This window comes from Triturus cristatus, chromosome 3_1 (assembly GCF_964204655.1).
Source record: "Triturus cristatus chromosome 3_1, aTriCri1.1, whole genome shotgun sequence".
Lineage (NCBI taxonomy): Eukaryota > Metazoa > Chordata > Amphibia > Caudata > Salamandridae > Triturus > Triturus cristatus.
The window spans coordinates 561,180,257-561,207,938 of record NC_140583.1 but is presented as its reverse complement, the minus strand read 5'-3'; the positions used below and the strand labels follow the sequence as shown (position 1 = coordinate 561,207,938).

The 27,682-nt window shown below is 45.7% G+C and overlaps 2 long non-coding RNA genes across 2 annotated transcripts in view; both read right to left on the bottom strand.

Annotated features, from left to right (window-relative positions):
* Positions 1-27,682, bottom strand: part of LOC146860564 (uncharacterized) — a 69,719-nt gene that overhangs the window by 12,957 nt on the left and 29,080 nt on the right. The window lies entirely within an intron of this gene.
* Positions 16,436-17,299, bottom strand: LOC146860565 (uncharacterized). The gene is made up of 2 exons (XR_014979174.1): positions 16,995-17,299; positions 16,436-16,857 (listed from the first exon to the last, which is right to left on the bottom strand). It is a non-coding gene; the product is annotated as an uncharacterized LOC146860565 (long non-coding RNA).

Below are 27,682 nucleotides of genomic sequence, written 5' to 3'. Positions count from 1 at the left end.
ATTGATTCTGCACGTGAGATGCGACCGATACAGAATAGCTAGGCCACCACCTCTACGTTTACCTCTGTCTAATCTCTGTAAGGCATAATTTTCTGGAATAGCTAGAAGGAGATCGTGTCCCGATGTATCTGTAGCCCAAGTCTCCGTAATTAACACCCATGCTGGATTCCTAACAGTCACGAAATCGTGGAAGTAGATGTTGTTTTTAATGATAGAACGGGCATTGATCAAGAAGCCCTTCTCAGCAGAGTCCTCATTAGGCAAATGGCTGGGGGTCTGAACCTTACTGTTAGAATCGGGGATAATAGGTAAATTAGGCCTACATACATCACAGAGATATCCTTCCCGGAAATTTTCCGGGGTATACCTATGAGGACAGGAGAGCGAGCTAGGTTTCATAGCTAGCAAGTCCTTCATAGCATATGAATGGATTACCTTAATATAGGGCACTGGTTTCCCCTGGCTCAGCCCGGCCTGCGGCCCGTCCTCAGCGCGGACGGGCGCAGACGGGCTTTCCTCTGGCGCTCCTCCGGCGCGACGCTGCGCGCGTGCGCTGCGCGCTCGCATACTAGACCCTTAAATAACGTGTGGCAGGAACTCGGTGTAAACGCTAGAGCGCTGCCCCCAATGGCGTCCTAGAAGCGAGTACACAACCAAGATGGCGGTCGGGGGAAAGAGCAGCGAGAAATCACCCAAAAGGTGAGTTTTGTAAAACTTAATTTTAAGGTGCAGGCAATGCGGACAAAAGGTGGGAGGGGGAAGAGTGCAAATAGCAATGCGGCAGTGCAATGAAGTCACGAAGATATTTAAAAAGCAGAATGTTCTGACACAAATAAAACACAGATTTAAAAATTTCAATAAACGAGCAGCAATGGTACTAAAGCAGCAACAATGGTAGAATGATTCTGTTCGTGGTCCTCGCGCCGAGATCTAGTTCCCTAAATAACATTTGCCAGTAACCCGGCGTAAACGCTAGAGCGCTGCCCCCAATGGCGTCCTAGAAGCGAGTACACAACCAAGATGGCGGTCGGGGGAAAGAGCAGCGAGAAATCACCCAAAAGGTGAGTTTTATAAAACTTAATTTTAAGGTGCAGGCAATGCGGACAAAAGGTGGGAGGGGGAAGAGTGCAAATAGCAATGCGGCAGTGCAATGAAGTCACGAAGATATTTAAAAAGCAGAATGTTCTGACACAAATAAAACACAGATTTAAAAATTTCAATAAACGAGCAGCAATGGTACTAAAGCAGCAACAATGGTAGAATGATTCTGTTGCAAAAAAAGGGTCTATTTTCACTGTGAAAATGTGGTGTGTTCACGTTGCGTTTTGGGACCTTTCCTGTTGCGGGGCCTACCCACACAAGTGAGGTACCGTTTTTCTCGGAAGACTTTGGGGAATGCGGGGTGGGTGGAATTTTCTGGATGCACGCAGATTCCAAAACATTCCACCACAAAAATGTGAGGAAAATGTGTTTTATTTTTTACAAAGTTTGAGGTTTTCAAGGGATTCTGGGTAACAGAACCTGGTGAGAGCCAGACAAGTCACCCCATCATGGATTCCCCTGTCACTTTGAAAAATGTCCTATAATTCTCATCCTAGTATGGGTACTCACAATTTTGGAAATTTGCAAATAGCTACTGTTTCTAAACTCTATATTTTGTTCCAATTTCAGAAATACATAGGTGTCTTTCATCTCGATTTTTTGCTGTATTTTACCAAATTAATTGCTATATACCCGGTACATTATAACAAAAACATTGCAAGACGCTGCTCAGTTATTGGCTCTGGGTTTGTCGGGTTCTTGGTGAACCTACATGTCCTATATATCCCCACAACCAGAAAGGTCAAGCAAATGTAGCTTTATATTGCTTTCAAACATCTGTCATAATTAGAAGAAGTTACAGGTGAAAACTTTGGCACAAATGACTGTTTTTTTCAACTCATTTTTATTTTTTCCTATTTTCAACAGTTAGATTCTATAAAGAAACCTTAAAGGATCTACAAATGACCCCTTGATGAATTCAGAATTTGCGAAGGGGTTAAAAGTGTTGCAATCTGCCCACAGAACATTTGATTATTGCACTGAGCTGACATGACACAATACTTGTAGCAGAAAGTTTTGGCTTGCTAAGCCTTTATTTCATGTGTAACTTCCCTCTGAGTTACACATGTGACACTTGGAACTGTTTCATCTACTAATGGACAGAAGTACAACAGTAATGTGTTCAATGTGAAATAGCCTATTACATGACTCCTACATCTTGATGGTGGCTTATAAAAAATATGTTACCTGAAGTAGGGCACTTGCTTTTCCCCAAGCTCTGGATTAGAGATAGCTCAATATATGCTTTAAGTAAAGGCTGCAATGTTATTCAATTTCTTAATAGAAGGTCCATCTCCCTTGGATCACATGAAGTAAGTGTGGTATACTACAATGGTATAAGGAGTGAAAGACAAAAAGATCAGCTGGAACATAGATGTGGTTAAGATGTTGAAAAGAAGAAACATTACGTTGTATCAAACTATGTTTCTGACACCATTATGTGAGAGTGCATACAGGTCTTGTAGCTTTCAGTAATGTGCTTTTGACTCTATATAACCTAATGTTGTCATCCAAGTACAAATTATAATGTTGGCCAATGAGGGTAGAGTTGTTATTACACCCATGTAACAAGTACATATCAACTTTTTTTTCAAATCTATTTTTGAGCATCAGACCAGGGCAGAGAAGGAAACAGTGCCACGAATGTTGGGGAAGCAGCTGGCCACAGTGGTTCTCATGCTGCCAGTGAGCAAGAGGGAACTAGTGGCACAGAGGGTGATGGGAGTGTCCCTGAGGAGTTGACCAATTGAACATAAACTGGGTTTAGGCTTCAATCAGTAAGGCCAAGCCTCTTACCGTAAGTAACATCAAGAATACCAGTACTGATACTAAACTTTCTGTCCACTTTTTTTGTGTGGGAACATTTTGAAAGACAACAAAATGAGCAATGAATGATTTGAAATGAATGAAGTGTGTAAATAATGTGAGTAATGAAAGTTTTTTATATGTTTACAGTTATCAATTTGTGATATTTGTTTGAATTGTTTTTTGTAAAGTCACTATCAAATTATGGTGAATCAAAAGAAAAATAGATAAAATTGATTGATTAAATAGACGGAAAAAGTGGTCTTTGCTCATTTTGTTGTCTTTCAAAATGTTCCCACACAAAAAAAGTGGACAGAAAGTTTAGTATCAGTACTGGTATTCTTGATGTTATTTCCTGAGGAGTTGACCGGCATGACGGCTGGATCATCTTCATCAGAGTCCTGTTCCAGTGAGCCCTCCCTGGTGGTGGTGGATCCCCCTGGACCTGTGTCTGCTCTATCTGAGACCACCACCCCACTACCATCTCCACCCTCACTGCTGCTCCCCAGCCACCTGTCGATGGCTGCTCCCTTAAAAGGGGAGGAGTCTCCTTTGTGCCAGGCACCTCATCCCCTGCTTCCCTGAGTGCAGAGGCCATTGACCTGCCGAGGCAGATCTCTGTGGGTCAGACAGCAGTGCTCAATGCCCTCCAGGTGCATACCATCCAGCAGGTTCAGATGGTATCTTTCCTGGAGGGCATTCACTCTGACATGTCTTCCTTACAGAGATCCATTCAAGCTTGAGCCTCCACACGCACGGCACCCTTAACCCAAATCCAGCTTTCAACCCCCCTGCCACATCCCCATCCACAGTACCAATTCACATACCTGACCAAAGCACACGCAAACCTGACCACTCATCCACATCAACATCCACGTGCAGTACACAAACACACATAAATAAGGACAAAGACAGACATTCATGCACTCAGCAGACACAAGACACCCTAACTTCCACATATACTTACATGCAGGCAGACACAACATCCACTGCACCACATGGGTCACATACAGACAAACAGGCAGACAGCACACCATAACACACAGCCACGACAGACACCACACCAGCACACACAGACATGTCAAATACGTCACAACCCTCTGCCTCCACATCCCCTACCCTTGGCCCACAAACTCCACCTCATTGCCCTTGACCTCTTCCCTTCCTAAACTGACCAACCCCCAACCAAACCTAAAAGGAAGACTCTGCAGCCCCTGCCCTATCCTTCTACATCCTGCCCCAAAACAACAAGCCAGCCCCCTACTGAGACCCAAATGAAACAGCAAGCAACCCAGAAGCTCCTCTGTCCTGCCACTGCCCCTCCCCTAAACTGGTGAAACCCAGCCCCTCTCATCTACATCCTCCACTCCCTCTGACCTAGCCGACACCCCCAATCCTGAGCCCAGCCATCCCAAGGACCAACCCACTCCAGTTATTTTCTTTTGGTACCTGGCCTGCCCCGTATATGCCCCTTCCGGGGGAGGTATCCCTCGGCAGCATTACTGAAGGCAGGTTTGGGTGAGCCACACTTTGCTGGCCCACATCATAGACATTTGGACTGGCCATTGGACATTGCACTATGGAGGCTCAATAAAGCATTTGTGTTTTTGTTTTGGTATTCATGTATCCAAATATATATCTTGCTGTTAGTTGTCATTCATGTGTAATTTGTGATGTGTGAGTACAGTTCTGTTAGTATTACAATGATAGCCTATGGTTCATAGAGTAGGTAAGTCTATTGGGAAGTTGTGTGGATTTGTGTACCTACCTGGCTGGGTGTCACTGTCCGCATGAGGTTTGTTTAGGAGTGTGTATGTATTCATTGTTTAGGCAGATTTCTAAGTCCACAGTGCAAGTGTGTCAACTGACAAAACTCATTGAGATGTATGTTGCATATGTATTTGATGTGTACTAAGCGAATCTTCTTGTCAATATATTTGGAGGCGTTTTGACTCTATGTACATGACAGTTACTTTAGTAACTCATGTACACAGAGCAATGTGTAAACTGCAAAATATGACTTAATTGATATCGGCCAATTGCTGCTCCCTCAGTGAATCTTGTTAAGTACTTCCAATGACAAATATGCCACATGTGGATGCAACTTTGTGCCAATACCCATTAGTCCCAGTTGAGACTGATTCTCAATGTCCTGTCCAAATGGAGAGTAGGAGGTAGGTAAAAATCAGACTGTGTCCTGGCCCTGTTGTCTTCAAGGACTCCCCTTACATTACAGATCCATTGTATACAAGCAGTCTATGCAGTGTGGCTTTTTTTGTAGTGGAATTAGGATGGTTGTAATGCCATTCACATTAGTTGCCTATTTCATGTGGATGGTGTGTGTGGGTCCATGAAAAATGCTTAGTAAGTTAGACTGTGTTTCTGTACTTACTAAGACCCTACTTATGTATGTTTATTATTTATATATTTAAGAGTTTTACATAGCGCTAGTCAGACCCAACGGTATCAGGGCGCTTTACAACATATATCGTGATGCAATCAGTTATACAGTATTACAATAAACAACATTGTCTTGTGTCGATTCTTGTTCAGACGTCTTGGGCACGAGTCAAAATATAGGCTAGAAGGTTTTTGCTGTCAATGTGTTGGTTAAGTTGGAGGAGAACGCATCTTTCCAGGATTTTGGATAAGAGAGGGAGATTGGAGACCGACCTGAAGTTGTATTGTAGTGTGAAGGAAGCTCAGTTGTAGACAGGTCATTCGTGTTGGAGGAAGTAGTGTTCTTACTCTTTCTTCCAGGTCAGCAAGGGGAATCTGTCTTAGATTTTTTGCCCAATGAAGGGCATCCTGTGGACATGCAAGGCAGTGAGTCAGATGGTTAATGTGAAATAGGATGAGATGGTGGTCTGACCAGTCGACAGAAAGGATGTGGTCTACAGTAACTGTATCTTCCTGAGCTATAATGGCATCCAGGATTGAGCCTCTATTGTGCGTTTGCGCTGTGCAGTGTTGGATCAGGTTATTGTTGAGAAGTAGTTCATTTAGGGATTGGATCAGAGTGTTATTTTCATCATTCCAATGAAGGTTGAGGTCCCCTAGTATTATGTTGTTGGAGTCTAAGAGTGAGCAGTGAGTTATCAGGTCGGAAAGTTGTTCTCTGAAAGAGGGAATTTTGCCTGGCGGATGGTAAAAGGAGGTGGCAGTGTATCGTTTTGTTTTTCTTAGTCTTAATGGTGGAGGATAGATATTCAAATGTATTGTAGGAGAAGGAGTCTATTTCGGTTATGGAGATGGTGCTCTTGTGGATGATTGCAATACCCCCACCACTATAGATCTTTCTGTCTTTGTTTATGATTGAGAACCCAGGGGGCATGTCAAAGATTGGTAAGGAGGATTCGTTCAGCCACGTTTCTGTGATGAATGCTATATCGATGTTGTGGGTTAGGATGGTTTCCGCCAGTTCTGTTGCGTGTTTGGTCGCAGATATGCAGTTTATGAGCATGCAGTGGGTCGTCTTGTTGTAAGGTATCTTCTGGGGAGGGGCCATGGGTATGTTTGTGAGGAGGGCTGGTGGTCTCTCCGTTCTTGGTGTAATGTGGTCTCTCCCAAATCCCGTGATTACCTGGATCGTGGAGCTAGGGTTGCTAGTTGTAGAGGAGTCGTAGGAGTTGGCAAGATCGGTCGCCTCTTTCATGGACATTGCGGCACTTGTTCTTTTGGGTCTCTGAGGCAGGTTAGCGAGAAGGGTTGAGTTCCAGTTGTGTGGCTGTGACTTGTGAGGGCTTGGGTGTTGTTTGTTGGAGTCTATAGGAGGGGAGTGTAAGCGTTGGATAGGCTCTAGATGTGTGGTGATGTTCAATTATATTTTGCTTAGGCCTGTGTTATAATCACTAGTTGGCTTTCCACCAGAGAGAGTCTTTCTGACATATTCAGTGAGAAGGGGGTAAGAGAGTTTAGGTTCAGGGTGACTTGTGTGGGACAGTCTAGGGATGTGGAGAGCCTGTCGGTGAGAGGTTGACTTACGGTGTCATTGATACCAATGTTACTCCAGTGGTTGGACAAGGACATATGGTGGGAGTACTCTTGTTGTGTTTTAAGCAACGGTTTTTTGAGTATTGTTGGGTGGTGAGAGTTAGGAGACTTAGATTGAGTGTCAGCTCCCATGGTTGTCTGTATGGATGAATTGCTAGGAAAGGGAAGGGAGGTGAAGGGTCAGAGTGGGATGTGGAGTTTTAGCAGAGACATATCTTGGAGATGCTCTGGGTGAGAAGCGTTTGGTGTGCGAGTGGGAAGTTGTGTAAGAGGAAGAGAGGGTGGTGTCGGAGAGGGTGAGATAAACTTTGGTGGAGTGAGTCGGGATTGTTTTGGGAATTCGCGTGAGGGGATGGTAGGTTAGGGGAAAGGGGGATAGGGATATGGGGTTGTGTGAGTGTTTAAAGTGCAAGTGAGTGATGGCGTTCCGTAGCATGTGGAATAGGGAGTCAAAAAAGTGTAGGTTGGTGTTGTTGACTTGAATCAGGACTGTATCGTTGCTGTAGATGGTAGCAGATGTGTTGCCGCTGAGTGAAGGGTGGTTCACGTTAGAGATCGTCAGTTTGCAGCTGAGAGGGGTGCTAGTTATTTTGGATATGTGGAGGTGGGATCTAAGTATGGTGTTCCATTTCGTGGGACGATGAGTGTGGAAGATGAGATCCATTTTCTGTTGGCCTTTGGAGGAGCAGTGGTATACATTGGCGATGAGAGTTTCCGGGAGTTGTCTAATCAACCTATGTTTGAAGTTTCTTTTTGCTTTGAGTGAGAGATTCGGTGGGAAGATGTTGGAGAAAGAATTAGGACCATGGGTTTTTAAACATTTCGTAGACGGGCGGAGGGAGGTTGATGAGGCAAGAGGCATCTTGCCTCTGTGGGTGTCTTGATGTCGTTTGCGCACAGTTGAGCGGGTTTCCGCTAAGGGGTCTCTGCTGAGGGGTATCCACAGGATAATAGAGTAGGAGGGGCAGATCTAGGAGGTGCTGGAGGAGGTATAGGACCTTAGTGGTTTGGCGAGCGGGAGTTTATCCAATATTTGTTGATTTTAGATTCTCAATTGGTTTAGTTTCCTTCTTATAGAAAGTCATCTTTCAGTTCCCTAATTTCCCAGCCTGTCTAGGGAGAAAGGAATTATACCCTTGTTAGTTTTCGCTTTCCAGGTTCTCAGCCTGGCTAGTGATGGAGGGCTTACTCCTTTGTTCTTTTACCAGAGTAAACTAAGTGGTTAGGAGTTAGAACCCCACTCAGATACTGTTCAGAATTGGCTAATTGTATATAAAGGAATTAGACCCTTTATTGTTAGTTTTCTGTTTCCAGTTTCTCCGCCTGATGGGCGTAGTTCTTTAGTCTTTTTCCAGAGAAATTCTAGATACTGTCTGCCATGACTGCTAGGCCAATAGCTGTGTGGATTGATAGCTAAGGGAGCTCTATTGCGTTTATAGCATGAGCAGATAAGAGGTTGTCGCCATTTTAGGTGTAGTTTAAGAAGCAAGTGGCATGGGTGGCAATACAGCTGAGTTCGATTGGTAGCTCCAAATCCGAAAAGCGATAGGAGATGCCTGATTGATACACCGCCTGAAATGCTGCGTGGGAAAACGGGACCGCTCCTTTAGAGAGTGTGATTCTTGGGCGAATAATGATGAACACACTTTAATTGAATGCATTCTGAGTGCAGCTAGTTTCGCCATCTTAAGGTCAGGCAACCTGTGCCAGCATGTCAGATATTTGTTGTTGCGACCTTGTAGGAATGTGAACATGGATAAGGATGAGTTAACTGGTAGTGCTTACTTGTATCTCTTGAGAGCGGTCTCTTGGAGGGCACTTGATTAGGATCGCCTGTCTGGCTTCAGTACCGCGATAAGAGCCACCAATTTAGAAACCGGCGACAGGGTCAGGCAGGTCAGGCAGGAAGTATCGGGGGTCTACAGCAAAATGCAACAGTGTACATCCAAGAGAGATGAGTGTACTGGTAGCACTTACTTGGATTTCTTGAAAGCAGTTTTCTTGGAGGACAGGTCACCTGATTACGATCGCCTGCCCTGCGATGGGAGCCGCTATTTTAGATACCGGCGACAGGGTCAGGTAAGTCAGGCATGAAGGATCGGTGGTCTACAGCAAGACACAACAGTGCACATCCAAGAGAGATGAGTGTACAGGTAGTGCTTACTTGAATAGCTTGAAAGCAGGTCCCTTGAAGGGCAGGCCGCTTGAGTAGGATCGCCTGTCGGACTTCAGTGCCGCGCAGAGCCCCGCGATGGGAGCCACCATTTTAGAAACCGGCGACAGGGTCAGGCAAGTCAGACAGGAAGGATTGGTGGTCTACAGCAAGACGCAACAGTGCACATCCAAGAGAGATCTCAGGTATCTACCTCTTCTTTGTGAGTCCGCTTTTTGGTGCTACTAGAAGACATTATGATGTCGGGAGCAGTGCATTACATCCGGGCTCTGAGAAGATAGTAGGGACAGATCATGGCGGGTCTGTCTCCTTAGTTCAGGAGGACCGGGTCACTTTTGGTATCTTGCTGTCCTGAATTCACTGGACCTGGATCACATGGTCTTCGCTTGGTGCTCCGTTGCATGAGGACCTGGCTTATGGTACAGGAATTGGTGTCACAGGAGTTGATAGCTAGTTATAATATGGTGTGATTGTTTAGTTGTGCACTACATTCCGGACACATGTACATCAGTATTCTGAGCTTAACGCACAGTTAGAGTATGCAAGTCTGTGCATATACATTATTAGTAAACTGAAAATAGGCCACATCACGCTGACGTGATGTGCTTTTATATTCTGTCTTGGTGCACAGATGGCCCATATTTGATCTTCCACCCAGAGATATCATGCACCATAATTGCCATGGTTACCTGTATGATAGGGGATGTATGTGCTATCAGAGTGTCATGTTTGTTGTTAAGTGTGGGTCAGGGTTGTCAAGTAGTGTTTATGTGTCAAGTAATGTTGAGGGTGTGTATATGTCACATTCAAACAGTGGCACAGCCACAAGCGTTAGGACCTCTGGGTTGTGGTAGAGTGTGTCAGTCTATTGATCTTTGCATTGTGACTGCTTTATCTTCTTTGTCACAACATGAGTTGGAGTAGCTTCGTTTAACAATGAAATTGGGGGTGGGGGGGGGAGTCTTAGGGATGTGCATTATGTCTAGGTGGCCAGCTTTTTCAGCCAAATGTGCCACATCAATGTGCTTTTCACGTATTGCTACACATGTGATATGTCAATACTTCAGGCATATGACAGGATCTAGATAAGTGAATGCATACCTTACTTTGTACCCAAGATACCTGACTGTTTGACATTGGAAAAGGCTGTTATTATCAATTCACTTTGGTGACACAAAGGTGACTTCAATGCATAGGGATTTGTAGTTGGCTCAATGAAGACAGTAGGAGCTTGTGCTTGTAGTGTTACAGATGGGAAACATCGTTCACATTGCATGCGATACTTCACATGCCATTACAACGCGGTCTTTACGACAACTGCGTTGTTACATCACAAACCATTACACCGCAAGTCGTTACAACGACTTGCTGTAGGGGGCAGAAGGTGTTGGATTTAAAATCCAACACCTTCCCTACTGTTGCACAGACTGGAGTTGGAATAGTAAATTATAGTATTTCAACATCCAGCTCTCCCTACAGCAAGTCATTGTAATGACTTGCGTTGTAATGATATGCGATGTAACAACGTGGTCGTTGTAATGACCGCGTTGTAATGGTATGCAAAGTATCGTATGCATTGTAACATGGCCTATTCATTACCAGTATCTCATCTAATAGTTCTGGGGCACTGGTAGGTGATGCAGCTGCAAAATTTGCATTCTGTTTTTTCAAGTTGTTGCTGTACTCAATGGAGTTTGGATGGTAGCTTTCTGTGCATACAATTACCATTATGGTAATGCTAGTCACTATCAAGTCCAAAAACTATTCAAAGACTGATATACATTTGTCAGTGCTCGCTTCTCCAATGCACCTTCAAGCCCCCTCATGTGGGACATCTCAAGGTTCCAGCGTGACACTGCACTGCAACATCCTCCTTCATGGTGCAGTTTAGACCAGCTAGACCCTGAGTCTTTGCTCCCAGCAGTGGTGATGAGGGTACTGGGTTGAGGGAGGATGTAGTGGGTCAGTGTATGGGTTTCTGTGGGACATACTTTTAGGTGTTCATTAGTGTTATGTTGCCATGCCATGTGGCACATAGAGCAGTGGTGAGCACCCCATACAAAATTCTGTACATATATCTATGTCCCTATGCCCATTCTATTCCTACCTTTATGTTGTGTCTGTCCCTGTACTTCCACTTCATACTGTGGATAACCGATGCTGACATTCCCTCAGTCCCCATGCTCAACATGCTACAGGACACTTTCACATTATTGCACCTTTGCTTTGTGGTCACTTCAATGTGTGTGGCAGAGGTCTTCAAACTGGGCAGGTGGGCACCTCACAGGGGACCTTAAGTGATATCAGAGGGGGCACCAGTCTCTCGCCAAGAGAAGCATCATGTTTTGTTTTAAGTATTAAAAGCATGAGCGGCAGTAAGCCACCTTGTCATGGGCCATCAATAACAACTTATGTCATTCATTTCCTGACTGGGAGCATGGGTAAAAAGGGGTAACAGAGCTTAACTGCAATGTTTAAATATTTTTAGACATATTTAAACATTTCCAATTTAGCAGAATAATTGTGAAAAATTCAGGGGGGGGCTGAGGATTTTTTTTATATTTTTACAGGGGGGTGCAGCATTAAGAAGTTTGAAGACCACTGGTGTAGGGGTAGGTGTGTCACTTAGCAGCAGCGACGTCCGTGACGGTTCTAATTTTGCTGGTCATCGAGTGGGTACAGAAGCGGTATGATGTGCACGATGGGCTCTGTAACTGAATAGGACAAGTTACAACACATGCCTTTGCAATGCGGTTTTTACATCTCAACATCCATTACAACTCATGATTTTACAACGCATGCCAACACAATGCATTTTTAGAAACTGCACTTACAACGCATTCCATTACAGCACATACCATTACAACTCATAATACTTTTAGGGCAACAGTAGTGTAAGTGTTGCATAGTGTAGAGGTAAAAATTACTATTCCCACTCCAGTGAGTGCAACAGTAGGGTAAGTGTTGGATAGTGTAGGGGTAAAAATTACTATTCCCACTCCAGTGAGTGCAACAGTAGGGCAAGTGTTGGATAGTGTAGGGGTAAAAATTACTATTCCCACCCCAGTGGATGCAAAAGTAGGGTAAGTGTTGGATAGTGTATGCGCAGGCAGGTCCAGCACCCGGTGTCTCGCAGAGGTTGTCACCACAGGCCCCACAGCCAGAGTCCTCCTAGGCCAGGCGCGATGCTCCTGCCCCCCCCGAACCCTCCCCGTCTCCGCATACGCGACCACACCGGCCCTCTCCCACATGATGGTCCGGCCTCGAGAGCGCGCAGCTACCAGTACTCCCGATGGGCGACACAGTGCACCCCCCCTTTCCCTGGTTTTCAACCCCCAGTTAGTTCGTGGTTACTCAATGGCCGCACTTCTATAGCCTCTGCGATGCCCCTCACAGGGGGTTCAGTCACACTGCACGGCACCCCTGCGGCGAGGCGATCATGACGCACTCCAGTAGGGCACACCCAGAGGCTGGAACCGGGCACACATCTGCAGCCCCACTTAGGACAGCGATGAACAGCCCGAAGGGCCGAGAGGCTGCTAGCTCGTAAGAACTGTGACTGGGCGCACTTGAAATGTAAATCTATGTGATAATGACGATATCGCATGTGCCTGCGTGTTGCACTATCTATAAATGCCAATAAAGAAAGTTTAAAAAAAAAAAAAAAAAAAATGTTGGATAGTGTATGGGTAAAAATTACTGCTTCCCTTTACTTACCTTATAATGTGTTGTAATGGCATGCGTTGTAGTGGAATGCTTTGTAATGGCATGCGTTGTAGTGATGAGCGTTGTAATGGCTGCGTTGTAATGGCATGCAATGTAAAGGCTGTTGTGTTGTAAAGGTAGTGTGTTGTAATGACTGCATTGTAATGGTTGTTTCCCCTATAACTGCACAGGAAATGTGGAAGTGTGTTGTGGTGATTTTCGGCCTTAAATGCCTCCCTTTCCGCCAGCTCTGATGAGGTGGTTGGACCGACACAGACGGCGCGTCGGAAATATGCATCATAATAGGGCGTTTCCAGGGCCGGACCGCACTTGGATCTGCTCCATTGGACATTTCTAAAACCGTTGCGGTCGGAATTTCGGGTTGGAGTCAGAAGAACCGCGTTGGTCGGTAAGCCATGTTTTGTAGTGCATCATAATACTGCGGTTGGAACGGCCGCTTCCAACGTGGCATTGGGCGGACTGACCGATTCCGACTAGCCCGCGGAGGCTTGCCAACCGACATCATAATAAGCCGCTCAGTGTCTCATTGGGTCTAGTGAGTTTCTCAAAAGCTAGCTGATTATGACATACATTCACAACCGTTTAGTTGAAACATGATCATCAACATCAGTAATATCACAGGTCCTAGGGGCCAGATGTACGACCCTACCAATTTGCAAGTCACAAATGGCATCGTTTTGGAACTCGCAATTTGCAACTTGCAAATAGGAATGTATATCAGTGTCTCAGACACTGTTTGCAATTCCTAATGGGGTCGCAAATTGCATGCTTCATTAATATTCATGAGGAAGGTGTAATTTGCGACCACATTAGGAATAGCTAGCACTCTCAGGGATGTTGGCCTGCTGGGGTCAGCAGACCACCATGTCTATGACTGCTTTTCAAAAAAATGTAAATGAAACTTTACTGTTTTTATTTTTTAAGAGTAGGCAGTGGTCCATCCACTGCCTGCTTTCAAAAAATATTTTCAATGCCAGTCACACAAGGGAAGGGGTCCCATGGGACCCCTTCCTGTTTGTGAATGGCTTACAACCTACTTCAAGTAGGTGGTAAACTGAGAGTGTTTTGCAACTGGATTGTAAATCAATCGTACATTGAAGTGTGAGTCGCTATTAGGTGCCCTTGGCAACCCCCTTCCTAATAGCAAGTCCCAAACCCTATTTTGTGAGTCGATAATAAGTTACTAACTCATAAAGTAGGGTTTGTACATGTGCCAGACCTATTTTGCAGTCGCAAACGGGCTGATTTCCTGTTTGCGACTGCAAAAAACAGTTGGACATCTGGCCCCTAGTTTCTAGCACAGGAGATATTTAATTGGGGACGTGTTACAAGGACAATGAGTCTCTGGTGACACAATGAATGTCTGATCTGACAGGGTGGCACAGGCATTTATGAACAGTGGCAAAATGCCTCCTCCCATAAAGCCTGGTTGGGAAGTCAGATCTGATGAGGGTCTAATTACTGGCACATTACTTGCTTGGTGGGGTCTACTCACTGGCACGCAAAATATATTAGGGCATGGTTACTGGCACAATAACAGTTTAATGGAGTCTCAATTAGTGGCATGGAAACTGACTGACGTGGGCATGATTTTAGTTGGTAGGTGACTATTAGACAAAATAAGTATTTCCTGGGCGCAAGATCTCAAATCAAATAGCTCTCTGTTGAGACTTAACAACAGCTGTCTAATGGAATTTAATTAATTACACAAAGATTGTCTAGTGGTGGTATGATTACTGGTAAAATGACTGTGTAATTGGGGAGTGATTCATTATATCATTGTTGACATTACAAAGCAAATAACTGAATACTAGTAAATAAATAGTCTAGCATAGGAACGTTAGCGCAATACATTTCTATATCTGATGGGGCTTGATTACTAGCCCTAAAACTGTAAGATGTGGGCCCTCTTATGAAACAATAACAGTCTGATACGAACATGATTAATAATTGCTTTCTGTGAATTAAGTATCAGCAAACAAATGATAATGTGGGACACCGCTACTCTATCATTAGGAATGTGTTTGCAAAATACAGAAGGATCAATTTCTGACTTACATGAAAATCAAGTGGTATTTGTTCGGCATAGGGAAGAAGCAACATGACAAGAAGAAGAAAAACAAGTACCTCAATCACAGGGGGAGCAGCGAACAAATAGTAATCAATATGAACTAATCAGTACTTGGTCTATGCTCCACAGGACATAAATAAAGCCTGAATGCACTGGCCAACTTGGAGGCAGGAAATATGAGTGACAATGAAGCCAACTAATGGAAAGTAGTGGGCGCTCTCCAAGCTCTTTGTAGAAAACAATATCTCTCGCAAGCAAGAGTGCATGCTCTGTCCCCGTCGAGACTTAACAAGGAGCATCGTACAGAGGAACTTGATTGTGCTTTGCTGCTCAGGTGAACACCTCTCTCCAGGCAGTGGTTGAAGTGGAAAGGTTCTGAGGGGAACAACTTGTCCATACTTTTTTAATTTAGGAAAACAGTTCCCCTACTTTTTGTCAAAAGACAACCGTCCTGGGACAGCTAATTCCGACAGCTGAAATGCTTCTGCTGAAGTGTCATTGAGGAAGCCTGCTGTGCTGTGAAACTGACGGCGGGGCAGACAGCCAAACAAGCCTTCTTTCAAGGGTTGTTTTGCCTGCAAGAAGTGTAAATGTGCCTAACTGGTCAATCTACTCAGACATCCAGAAGCGGGTATTGGCTTTAATTGATGGAGTCTCTTGAAGCTTCCTGATGAGACAGATATATTGTTTTTCAGAGGTACTGCAAGGTAGCTACCAGATAAGATAAGTTACCAGATTAAATTGCTTCCTCATTACACACATTTATTCTTTTTGAGGGGTATTGTAAGTGACCTACCAGCTAAGCTGTGAAGTGTGTGCTTATGAAAGTTAGATCTAAAAAATAAAACTGCACTATGTACCGCCTGCAAAAAAATCTATATTTTGGAAACACTATATTATCTTAAAACTTTTTGCACATTCTGTAGCAGCCACTCTCATGCTATGTGTAATACAAGTTTAAAATAATTATTTATATGTTGGCAGTGCTTTCTGTAACAATCTGGGACCTTGTCGCACTAAACATACACAAGTCACTATTCTCTACTACACCAACCAGGATTTGGTGTGGTGCATTAACTAATAGTGGTTTCATAATGTAAGACAGTGCATTTCCCACTCATTAACATAACTTGAATTTAGTTTTCATTTAAGCTGTGTGTTATTTTATATGTAATTACTGGAAGATAAAAAAAACGAAAAAAGTTACAGAATATTTTATTTTTAGCCACGCCCACAAGCTCACTCACCCCACCCCTTTGAGCTCAGCGTCTCACTTCCCATACTCTTTTTAATGCACTTCGACCACTGCCTCCAGGGCATGAAGGGCACTGTTCCCTGTCCAGGACTTATTTGTGATAACCTAGTACATTCTGAGTGTTTTTGTTTTACTCCCGTTGAACTAATTAGACTCACACACCTGAAAATAATGATTAAGTGAATAGTTATCTATATCAGTCTCTTTTAAGTTCAGAAAAGCTTTATTGATATCCAGAGAGGTGTCGATACACAATTCACAAAATAAAACTCATGCCAGTACAATGAAAGTTGCAATATGTATCAGTCTCTTTTTTTGGGGGGTTGAAATTTTTTATTAGCATTTCAGAATCATTAAACAAAAACAAGAAAACTCAAATATAAGTCATAAGGGTAAGGATCATATGATAGAGATTAAAAAGTAAATTCATATATAAAACAATATTTAATATTATGCTATCTAGGACAATAAATATATATAACAATATATAAAGGAAAGAGTGAAAAAGCATACACAATCAAGTTTTAAAAACGAAATGATAACAAATACAAACATGTTAAGAAAGTAAAAAAGGATTCCATATCTGTGAAAATAACTCTAGTTGATCTTGAATATTATATATAATCCTTTCATGCGAAGCATTTTGAATCATAGCAGATAACCAGGACTCTTGAGATGGTGGAGTGGAAGATAACCAGGACTCTTGAGATGGTGGAGTGGAAGTATCAGTCTCTTTGAAGAAAAAAAAATACACCGTTTATCACTTTTATTAGAAAGATTATTACAAACGCATGCACTGTGATCTCGTGCTGTCCTTTCATCTGCTGCAGTAACACACACACTCCACTCCTGAAACCATAAAGACGCACCTGAGCAGGCATATGTTACTACTACGAGCCAGACTCCTACTTGTGTCACAGAGTGAAGTCGAGCATCCAGCACAGGCAGGTGTGGCCTTCCTCCCCAGAGCTGCGGCAGAGCGGCTCGCGACCACAGCTGTTGTCACCAACTGTAACCAACAATAACACGCCGAGAGATTCATGTCTGCATTTATGGCTGCATTTCAGAGATAAAGTTTCAGTCTCATTTCCTCCTCTGATGTGCTTCTGGAAGGAAGCCAGCTGCCTACAGAAAGCCCGGCACACCACCCTTTCTTATTTCGATGCTTCGAGAAGGGAGAGTCAGGGACCAACGTTTTAAGTGCGGTAAAAAACGTTTCTGAGATTCAAGAGCGAGTGTTCTGAAACCGTAGTGAAATGTTAGTTACTTATTCACTATGCCCTGAAGCCGAAGCCGTAACTCTACAAATCAATCTGTAACTTGCAGCCCAAGAGAGGGCAGGACTGGCGGTATGATGCAGATGTGGGCTGCCGCGGCCCGCAGCTGCAGTCTAGTAAATGTTTGACGCACATTTCGGCAGTCCTACGTGAAAAAAAACTACACCGGCAGTTAGTTACCAGTAACAAAACAAACTCTGGGTCCTTTAGTCCCCGCCTTCCTTCAATCCTCGATTCACTCCCTCAACGACACTGAAAGTGTGTATTGAATACTCAGCCCCGCCGCGTCCACTCGCTGCCTGCCTTCGCCACCTATTTACACCCATTAATTGAGACAAGTTTTAACCTCGAGCCTCAGATATTCTAGGGCTCGGCTCTTACCCTAACCTACACAATCTCGCACGAAAACACATACAGGCCCATTCCAAAAATCTACCCGATACTGTGAATGTACTTATTAAGTAACTGCCCCTCAGCAGTGTCTGTGATTGTTCCTGCATTTTAAACATATTCGAAGCAGGTAAAGTGATCTGTGCAATGAATTACAATGGCCCCGGGGTTTTGGCATCTCCAAGGCCAAGGATGGGAGCAATCCAGGCCTTGGAGTTGTAATGAGGGCCTCAGTTTTAGTCAACAGGGGAATATGTTCTTGCACTCACAGCAGACACAAAATATGACCTGTTCATTTTCTCTGACAGAAGTTGTAGAAACACCCCATTTTTGCATCGTCACACAACATTTTGCTACATTTTACTGATGTTTTTTGGACTCTGCATACTGGTACACTGCTGTTCAGTTCTCAGTGTATGTGCTCTAACCCCTAAAAACATTTTGAATTGGTATGCACCTAATTTGCATATTTAACTTACATATAAGTCCCGAATATGGTTTCCCAAGTTTTGCTCAGAGACGAGTCTGCACTCCCAGGCAGGTAGTTAACAACCTTTAATCGACAAAGTCCTGAATATGTGGTATTAAGTGTATCCAGGGCCTGTTAGTTAAATGTCACTGAAGAAGTGCAGCACCTATTGTGCCACCCGAACATGACTACAGGCCTACCAGTGTAAGATGGCTGTGGCAGTTTTAAACTGAAAATTCAGCCTGTCAAACACCTTTTGACAGGCCTAAAACTTTGCTTTTAAATAGCAATGTCACCCTTAAGTATGCGTTAGTATGGTATTTAGTAGTAGCACTTGTAAAAGTTTATTGTTAAACATGTTCTAGGAGTGATGAAGCTCCAAAAACTATATCACTGAAGTAGGGCTAGCTGTTCCATAGGAAAACATTGGATTACATTGTTATATTTATTAATGCTAATTTCAGTTATGAAACTAGAATATTGATACAAAGGCTCTTTTTAATAGTTATTCAAAATCAGATTTTATGGTAAAAGCATTTTTTATAAGTATTAATGAAACGGTACTTTTAGAAAGTTACCTTTTCTCTACCTGAAGCCTCGGATGGCCCGTTTACATGAGCTCCAACTTCACCTAACAGCTAAATAGCCTCCTTGATGAGTTGTAAAAACTGCTCCCATAACACGACAAATGCCTTGGATGTTGGGAGGTGTTTCTATTCCTCTTGCAGGACAACCATCTGATATGAGCACAGGAAACTGATGAACTTCAAAGAAGCCTACACTGTCACAGGCATATATTAGCTGACACCCTGGGCAGGGCCATTTTTTGTTCCACAATCGGGCAGGCACCAATCCCAGTTGGAGTGGACCTGCCCCCAAAACTAGTATAGAGTGACCGAGGGAGGGGGTTTTGCTCATTATCATGACCACACTTCTAAGTGGGTACACAGAAAGATGCATTATGGAATTGTAAGGTAAATGGGAACTGCTGCAAAAGTGTTTAGGATTACCCTTGGTAACCTTTGCTCTATTGGTCACAGAAAGGCCAGGATTCTCCCGAACCCACAATCTAATGCCAGGCCTAAAGGAGGTAACTCTGGGCACCCTCTTGCTGTTAGAGAGCTGTGAGGAACCCTGATGAGCTGGACATTCTCCCACGTGTACCCAGGACAAAGAAGTAACTCCAAAGGTCAGTTAACTGACCTCATGCTAAGCTACAGGGCTGCAAAAAGCTGCAAGAACCCTCTTGTCTTGAAGAGCCCAGCCGACCATTTCCAACTGGCCCTGTACTGGACCCTGCTGGTGGCTACTGCTGGAGTGAGTCTTGAACCCCAAGTGCTGTTCCTGACTACCAGCGACCTTTGGCTGTGTCAAAGTGTACCCTCCTTACATCCTGAAAAACATGAGACTTAGAAACTTTTTTGCTCCAAAGACCTCTGGCAGACCTAAACAAATCTGCAAAGGCAATTTGCCAAAGATGTTTTGCCACTGGGCTAAAGTTTCAGGTTGCATATCTGTTTCAGCAAGACAACATGGGCAGGGTATCCATTCTCGTGGAGCCCTGTGCAGAGACACAGCTTTCAGCTGTGCCCTACCAGAGAAAACTCAGCCCCAAAAAGGTTCTAACATAGTAAACCTTCACCAAGCGAATCCAGCTGGCAAGGGAACTTTGTTGGGCACGAAGTTTGAATTTCTCCCAGCTGAACTTTCCTGCCAAAAGTCAACAGCTGCACAGGGACCATGTCCAACAGCTGTCCAACCATGTGAGGCCCTATTGGCCACAGCCTGCTGCCTTGCTCTGCTGAGGATATTTTACTTACATTTCAGAGACTACGGGCCTAACGACAAGTTTGGCGGTCCACAGGACGGCAGAACCTGTGGATGCAGTCCCTGGACCGCCAGACTGGCAGTCCACCTGCCATATTACTGCCACCTACCCATTGCTACTACCGGTATACTTGATTCAGTGGTGGTGGCGCAGCGGGCAGAGGCCACAATATGCTGACGGCGAAGCAGCTGCAAATTATGAGTTTCCTCAATGCCCTCTTTTTCATGGTGGTGAGCTTGCCATGAAAAGGGTGGTGGTGAGAAAACTATAGGGGCCCTACAAGGTCCCCTGTTGCCTCCAGGCATGGAGGTGCATGCAGGGGTCCACATGGTGTGGCTCCGTGTCCATATGTACCCCAAGTTCCTGTGTGCAGTCCATGCCATGCAGGAACGTGCTTTAGCGCTCCCATTGCGGTGCCTTTCTAAGGCTCACATATGAGCCTTTGAAGGCACTGCTGTGGGTTCACCAAAGTACTGCCTGCCAGACCACGAATGAACTCGTAATCTGGTGGGTGGTGTGCGGACATGTTTGGAAGTGTGGCAGCGCAGCGCTGGCATGACGGCCCACTGCCACACCGACAAACTCGTCATTAGACCCTAAGTCCGAAGGTGAAACATACAACTGGGTCGAACCTGGTTTCTGTATCCAACCCATGCTTCATCACAGTCGGCTGTAAGCTGCACTGAGGTCCCAGTTAAGTGCAACCAGATAACAACAGTTGCAACATAACATTTATGGAGCTAATTTTACAAAAAAAACTTTGGAAATTCATATCACCTGTTCCTCTTACTGGATTTTTTGTTGTTTTTGTGTCCATTTGTTCATTAAATTGTCTACCAGTCCTCCTGCAACTTGGACCTTTGCTAAATTCATGTGGGGCGTGGATGTCTCATGGATGGTTAAACTATGTATGTGCAGAAGGATGAGTATGGAGCATATGTGCTCTGTTTTATTGTTACAGTCCAGGTTCCCAGTTTGGATCTCTTGTGTTTGGCTGGTACAGAAAATGAAGTGTGGCTGGATTCAACAAGACAGCAATGTGCATTGCTGGACTCTTCTGAGGCATTCCTGAGGTCCTTTGAAGTGGACCAGACTTACGGAAGAAAGGATAGGAGACAGAGGGCCCCTGTGAAGTATAAGGACTACCTTTGCACCCTTCCTGCTCGATTCCTCCTCAGAGGTGTTACCTCCAACATGTTGTGAGGTAGCTGAGTGAGAAATATTGCCATATTTTGTCCCTTTTCTCTGGGTCTCCCTAACATGGAGCTCCTAAACCCACCCCTTCTTACTGCTGATGTGGAGGGCAAAGACTGTGATTTGACTGTGGCCTGACCAAAACCCAGTACAAGATCTTGTCCTCTGGAATACACAATCATTGCTTAGGGTTCCACACAAGAGGAGACAGAGAAAGAGATCTGAACACCAGTGTCAAGGTTGCTGACTTCAACATTCCCATGGCAGGTTCAGGAACAAGAACCTGGAAGTTGTGCTTTCTACCAGGAGAAGCTGCACTAAACATGCTTGAAGGATGGACCACAATGACTGTTGAGGAGTTTTTTTCGAGGCAACTCTGCATGAAGGAAAAACTGTCTAGAAGAAGGGGCAGCTGGCAGCTGTGCAGTAGGAACAGGATGTTGGCCCACTGCTACCCAAGGAAGCATCTGCACTCACAGGCTAATCGGTGAGGTCTTGTGACCCAGGTCTTCATGCAGTGTGCTTCAGAGCAAGGCAACCTGCTCCCCTACTCTGTGCTTGCATGCAGCACTTGAATTCTCCACCTGACCAATATGCAGAGATTAGATGAAGGCAATCATAAAGGATTAAAAGTGACTACAGATGGACAAGAAAAAGTAGCACCACTTGCACCTCTGCACTGTGAAAACATCCCAGCTATGGTCGACATTTTCATCTCAAGAAACAGAAGAGCCTGCGATGGCTTGACGCTGAAGAAAATCTGAACTGTAATCATCAGATGTACATCAAACCACCTGACAAGATCACCTCTGTGACCCTTAGTTGGTGGTTTTAGCTTTAAACCTGAGAAGATGACTGAATGACTAATTCCTGATTACGAGTTCGGCAGTCCAATACCTGTACTGCTGCGGCAGCAGTCTCCCGCCCGCTGTATCATGATGTTACCGGTGGGCCAGCGGCAGTCTTTTTGACGGCAGTGAATGTTTTTTCATATCTGTCGATGCATGTGTGTATATTGTGACTGCACAAGTGTCAAATATACACTTATGCATGGCAGATGTGAAAAAACACCCATTGCTGGAGTCTGGACCATATGTGCCCGGTCCAGTCAATGGGTAAATAGTACAAAAAGATTTGCCTGGATTTCGGCACCAAAAGAGTCGTTTTCTTCAGGGTCAAAATGTTGCTGTGAAGGGAGCACCTGGAGAAAGCGATCCACATCAGAGACTGAAGGGAATGAAAGGAAATGGGTGAGTATGCACCCCAAAACCTTCAATTCCGCTGACTCGAAACATGCAGTCCCACCGCCACGGTTCTCAAAACAGTAAACATACACGTCTCCACTTCCTGAAAAAGGGTATGCAGTCAAATTTACGAGTGTATGGTACTACTGTCATAAATGAAACAATAGTAGGTCCAGCACCACACATGGCTACCCACGGGTACTGCAACAACATCCCCAAGAAAATAATTGAAGTAAGGACCTAAATAAAACCCTCTAGCAAATAATGTTAGATTACATTTCATTATTTAAAATAGTTAATAATATAAATATAGTTAAATATAAATGAATATAAAAATATATTTTAATGTTTGGAAAAAATCTAAAAATGAAGTATATTTAATTATAAAATATTATTGTAATCTTTTTTTAATTTACACATTTATGTAATATAAAATTGCATTAAACTCTAAGTGTTATTAGCTGGAATGTTAATGGTTTGGGGGATCGCATTAAGCGCGGGATTGTTTTGCAATTCTTGAAACGGTCATTGCCGGATGTCGCCCTACTGCAGGAGACGCACCTTATAGGTAACACGTGCTATGCTCTTAATAGGAAGGGTTATAAATTCATAGCTCATTCGGGATTTTCCTCTGGGTCCAGGGGTGTGGGCATCCTAGTCAGAGCCTCGCTACCATTTGAGGTGGATTCCACCATTGTTGACGATAGGGGGAGGTTTGTGGCGGTGGCGGGGCGGTGGGAAGGAAGAACTTTGGTTTTAGTTTCGGTTTATGTCCCGCCGGCCCTGCAGGCCTCCACGTTTACAGATCTGGGTAGGGCCTTGCTGGATCTCCCGGGGGGTATGCTTGTGGTGGGGGGTGATTTCAATGCTGTCGGCTCTGGGCTGCTGGATAGATACCCGCCCAGAGACACAGGGGGGGCCCAGAAGTGGCTTCCAGACTTTCTTGACACACTTGGCCTGATAGACTGCTGGAGGCTCCGGCACCCCACACAGAGCCAATACACCTTCCACTCCGGAGCGCATGGTAGCCTCTCTAGGATTGATTACCTGCTCACTCTGGCTGCGCACGCCTCAATGGTGTCCGAGGCCAGGCACATGGCGCGTGGTATATCGGACCATTCGCCGGTGTGGGTCAGGCTGGATGTTGGCCGTGAGGGAGGGGGAAGGGTGGCTCCTATTAACCCTTGGTACTTCCGAGACCCCAAGATGCGCAGCGCACTGGTGAAGACAGTTAAAAAAAATTTCAAGGACAATCAGGGATCCGTGGACTCGGCAGTGTCGCTGTGGGAAGCATTTAAGACCGTGCTGCGAGGGGAGGCCCTCTCCCTTGTAGTGGCGGCCAAGCGGCGGAGAGATGGCGAGGTTATGCAGGTTGAGGAGGAGATCGTGGCTTTGGAGGGAGCGCTAGAGGAGGAGGTTACAGAGGCCTCACTGCATGAGCTGAGCTTGAAGCAAGCCGAGTATAAGGACCTGGTGACGAATGCCGCTAAGACCCTCAGTAGGGAACAGCAGGGCCGCTTGTATGATGTTGGTGACAAGGCCGGGAAACTCCTAGCTTGGCTGGACAAAAAAGAACGGGTTAATAGAGTAGTGCCGGAGTTGACGGGAGAGGGGGGAGAGGTGATTGTGGAACCTGAGAGGATTGTACAGTGCTTCACGGACTATTTCCGTATGGTTTATGCCTCAGTGTCGGATAGGCCGCCCGAGGACTCGCGTGACCTCTTGCGTGATATCGCTTTGCCCTGTCTTTCCGACGTAGATAGGGACGATCTGGATGGAGACATAACGGTCGATGAGGTGGCGGGAGCTATCCGCGCGCTGAACTCGGGCAAGGCCTCGGGCCCGAATGGCTTGCCAATTGACCTGTATACGCTGTTTCCGGATAGGGATGCCCCTCACCTGCGCGCCATGTTCGTGGAGGCGCGGGGGAGTGGGACCCTCCCGTTGGATCAGCGACTGGCGACAATTGTTGTTATACACAAAGATGGTAAACCCCGAGATAAGTGTGCCTCATATAGGCCTATCTCACTTCTTAACGCCGAGCCGAAGATTCTGGCTAAAGTCCTTGCGGCCCGATTGATCAGGGTACTTGGAGACCTGATCCATCCGGATCAATCCGGTTTTATTCCGCATCGTAACACTGCGTTAAACCTTCGGCGCCTTCATGGTGTGATCGCCAGGGCGGGCACGCTGCGTGAACCAGCTGTTGTGGCGTCTCTCGATGCCACGATGGCCTTTGATACGGTGGAATGGGCATATTTGTGGGCTGTGCTGGCCAAGTTCGGCTTTGGCCATGGTTTTGTGAGCTGGGTGAGGTTGCTGTATGAGGGACCCCTTGCGAGTGTGGTGGTAAATGGCCGGGCGTCGACTCCGTTTCAGCTTGGGAGGGGCACTCGGCAAGGTTGCCCCCTGTCGCCATTGTTGTTCGCCCTCGCCCTTGAGCCACTGGCGGCGTGGATACGCTGGAACCCGGATATACGGGGACTTAGATGGTCGCCCGAACACGAGGACCGCATTTCGCTATATGCTGATGACATCCTGTTGTATCTTGCCTCGCCCAAGAAATCACTGATAGTGGTCTGCGACGTTCTTACATCTTTCGGTAGGAATTCGGGTCTCGTCATCAACTGGAGTAAATCGTATCTATATGTTCTGAGTGGCGAGGTTCCACCGATCCCGCGAACTTGTTCGATCCAGATCGCTCAGCAGGGCTTCGTGTATCTGGGGATCTTTATCTCCACGGACTCCGCTTTGCGGTATGAGAGGAACCTGCTCCCCCCCCTAGCGCGCCTGCGGCGGGATGTAGAGGGCTGGCGGAGGCTGCCGCTCTCCCTCGTTGGGCGCGCTGCCTTGTTCAAAATGATGTCTCTTCCCCGGTTCCTCTACGCATTGCAGAATACTCTAGATTGGGTACCGGCCAAATACTTTCGGGAGATCGAAAGCCTCCAACGAACGTTGTTGTGGGACGGGCGGCCGCGAATAGCAATTGCTAAGTTGACGCTTCCATGGTATGATGGGGGTATTGCGCTTCCAGACATCCGACGCTACTATTGGGCCACCCAGCTGAGCGCGATTAATCATGGTTTCTATGGTCCTGCCCTCAGCCCTGGTTATGCGATGGATAGGTGGTTGCTGCGTGGTGGTAACTATCACAGGGCGTTGTACTCGCGGTCCCTGGACTCGTCCCTCACGGGGCCCACTGGGGTGGCGGTGCGTGTGTGGAAGATGGCAACTGACTCGTTGGGCTGGAAGGATAGGCTCACCCTCGCTACCCCGCTGTTTGAATCTGAAAGATTGGGTAGGCTTTGGCATACAAAAGGTTTTGATAAATGGGACCTGATCGGCATCTCCAGGGTCGGAGATGTGCTGATTAAGGGGAGGGTGAAGTCCTTTGAAGAGTTGCAGAAGGAGTATGAGCTGGGGACTTCCGAGTTTTTCCGCTATGTTCAGGTGCGTCATGCCCTCCGGTCAGTCCTCGTGGAGGGTGAGAAGGTGCCTGAGTCCTCCCCTTTGGAGGACCGGATCCTTGATGGCCATATGCCTGAGAGCACGATCTTGCTCATCTACAAGAAATTGATAAACGTCCGGGCGGATACGCTTCTGGGGCTGCGGGACCAGTGGACTAGGGATGGACTCGAGTTGGATGACGAGGATTGGCAGTCTGCTGTTTCCTCTCCCAAGGAGGTTGCGATCCCGTCGCGTCTGAGGCTGGTGCAGCTCAAAATACTGCATCGAGTGTATGTGACGGGGCCAAGGCTGGTTCATATGGGATTCTCTGAGGAAGGCCTATGTAGGAGGGGATGTGGTATGGTGGGTACTTTCCTGCATATCATCTGGGAATGTGGTGTCATCACGGAATTCTGGAGGAGAGTCCATGCAGTGATGGGGGAGGTGACGGGCATTGCTATGCAGCCGGAAGCGCGGTGTTGTCTCCTGAATGTCTGGGGGCCCACTGATCACGATGCGGCACAGACCCAATGGGTGACTCTGGGTAACATGGTCGCTAAGAGAGACATCGCGCGATTGTGGGGCTCCGTGGGGCCCCCCACATTGACCGCTTGGAAAGAAAATATGGATTGGAGTATGCTCAGGGAAAAGACAGTATATTGCGCTAGAGGCCGCCCTCGGAAGTGGCACGCCATCTGGGGGGGGTGGAATCAATACAGGGGGGGAATTTGTCTTGCCCCTGATTTGGATCCCCCCGAGGAACAGCTTTCTTCTTGACATTCTTTCCAGCCCAGTATATAAGATGTGATGATTAATTGACTTCTTGGACCTCTGCTGTCCCCCTTCTTCCTCTTATCACAGTACTGTGACTGTTAGATGATTGGGGTCCGGCCTCCCCTGGGGGGCTATCACCATGGGCATTCAGTGTTCTTGCTTTGCTGGGGTTTGTTGTGTGTTTGTGTTTACTTAAAAATTGAATCTTTTCACTGCTCCTTTAATGCAATGTGGACGCTTCTTTGTCCTTCTCTATCGAAGCTGCCGAACCTCCGGGTTGTCGGCTGAATAGCTGTGTCCAGACTCTTGGAGAAATAAAGGTTTTTTAAAAAAAAAAAAAAAAAAAAAAACTCTAATTAAATTACTTTAAATTAATTCTATGAATCATATTTAATAGTTATTAATGCAACATATTTTTTTCCTTTCTGTGGAAATTTATTTTTTAAAGGTTTAATTCAAAATAATGAGCTTATTACGATGTCGGTCAGATTTGGCTCCGAACGACATCGTCTCAGACTCGGGACCGACCGACCTAAGGTCGGCAGTTCCGACCACCTGATTACGATGCAACAAAACACTGTTTGGTCGTATGCCCACTGTTCTCTATGGGAACTTGTGTCACAGCTGTAAACCGGCCGTAATACAGGCTTCTATAGAGAAATGGGTGTGTGTGTAAAACTCTGCACCCTGTGGCAGGCCCCCATGGTGGTTGCCACACAGTGCATGGATTTACGCAGCAGAGGCTGTGTATTGGCTCTCGTAGGGTTGTGCAACGCAGCAGAGGAAATGTGTTGGTTATGCTGGAACCACAGATGGGTTGGAAGAGCACTTTCAGGTCCACTTCCAAGGTTCCAGTACTGGGGTGGCACCACTTAGCAGGGTAGGATTCACAGTGGCAGAATGCAGGTGCTTGGTGCAAGAGATTAGCCCTTGG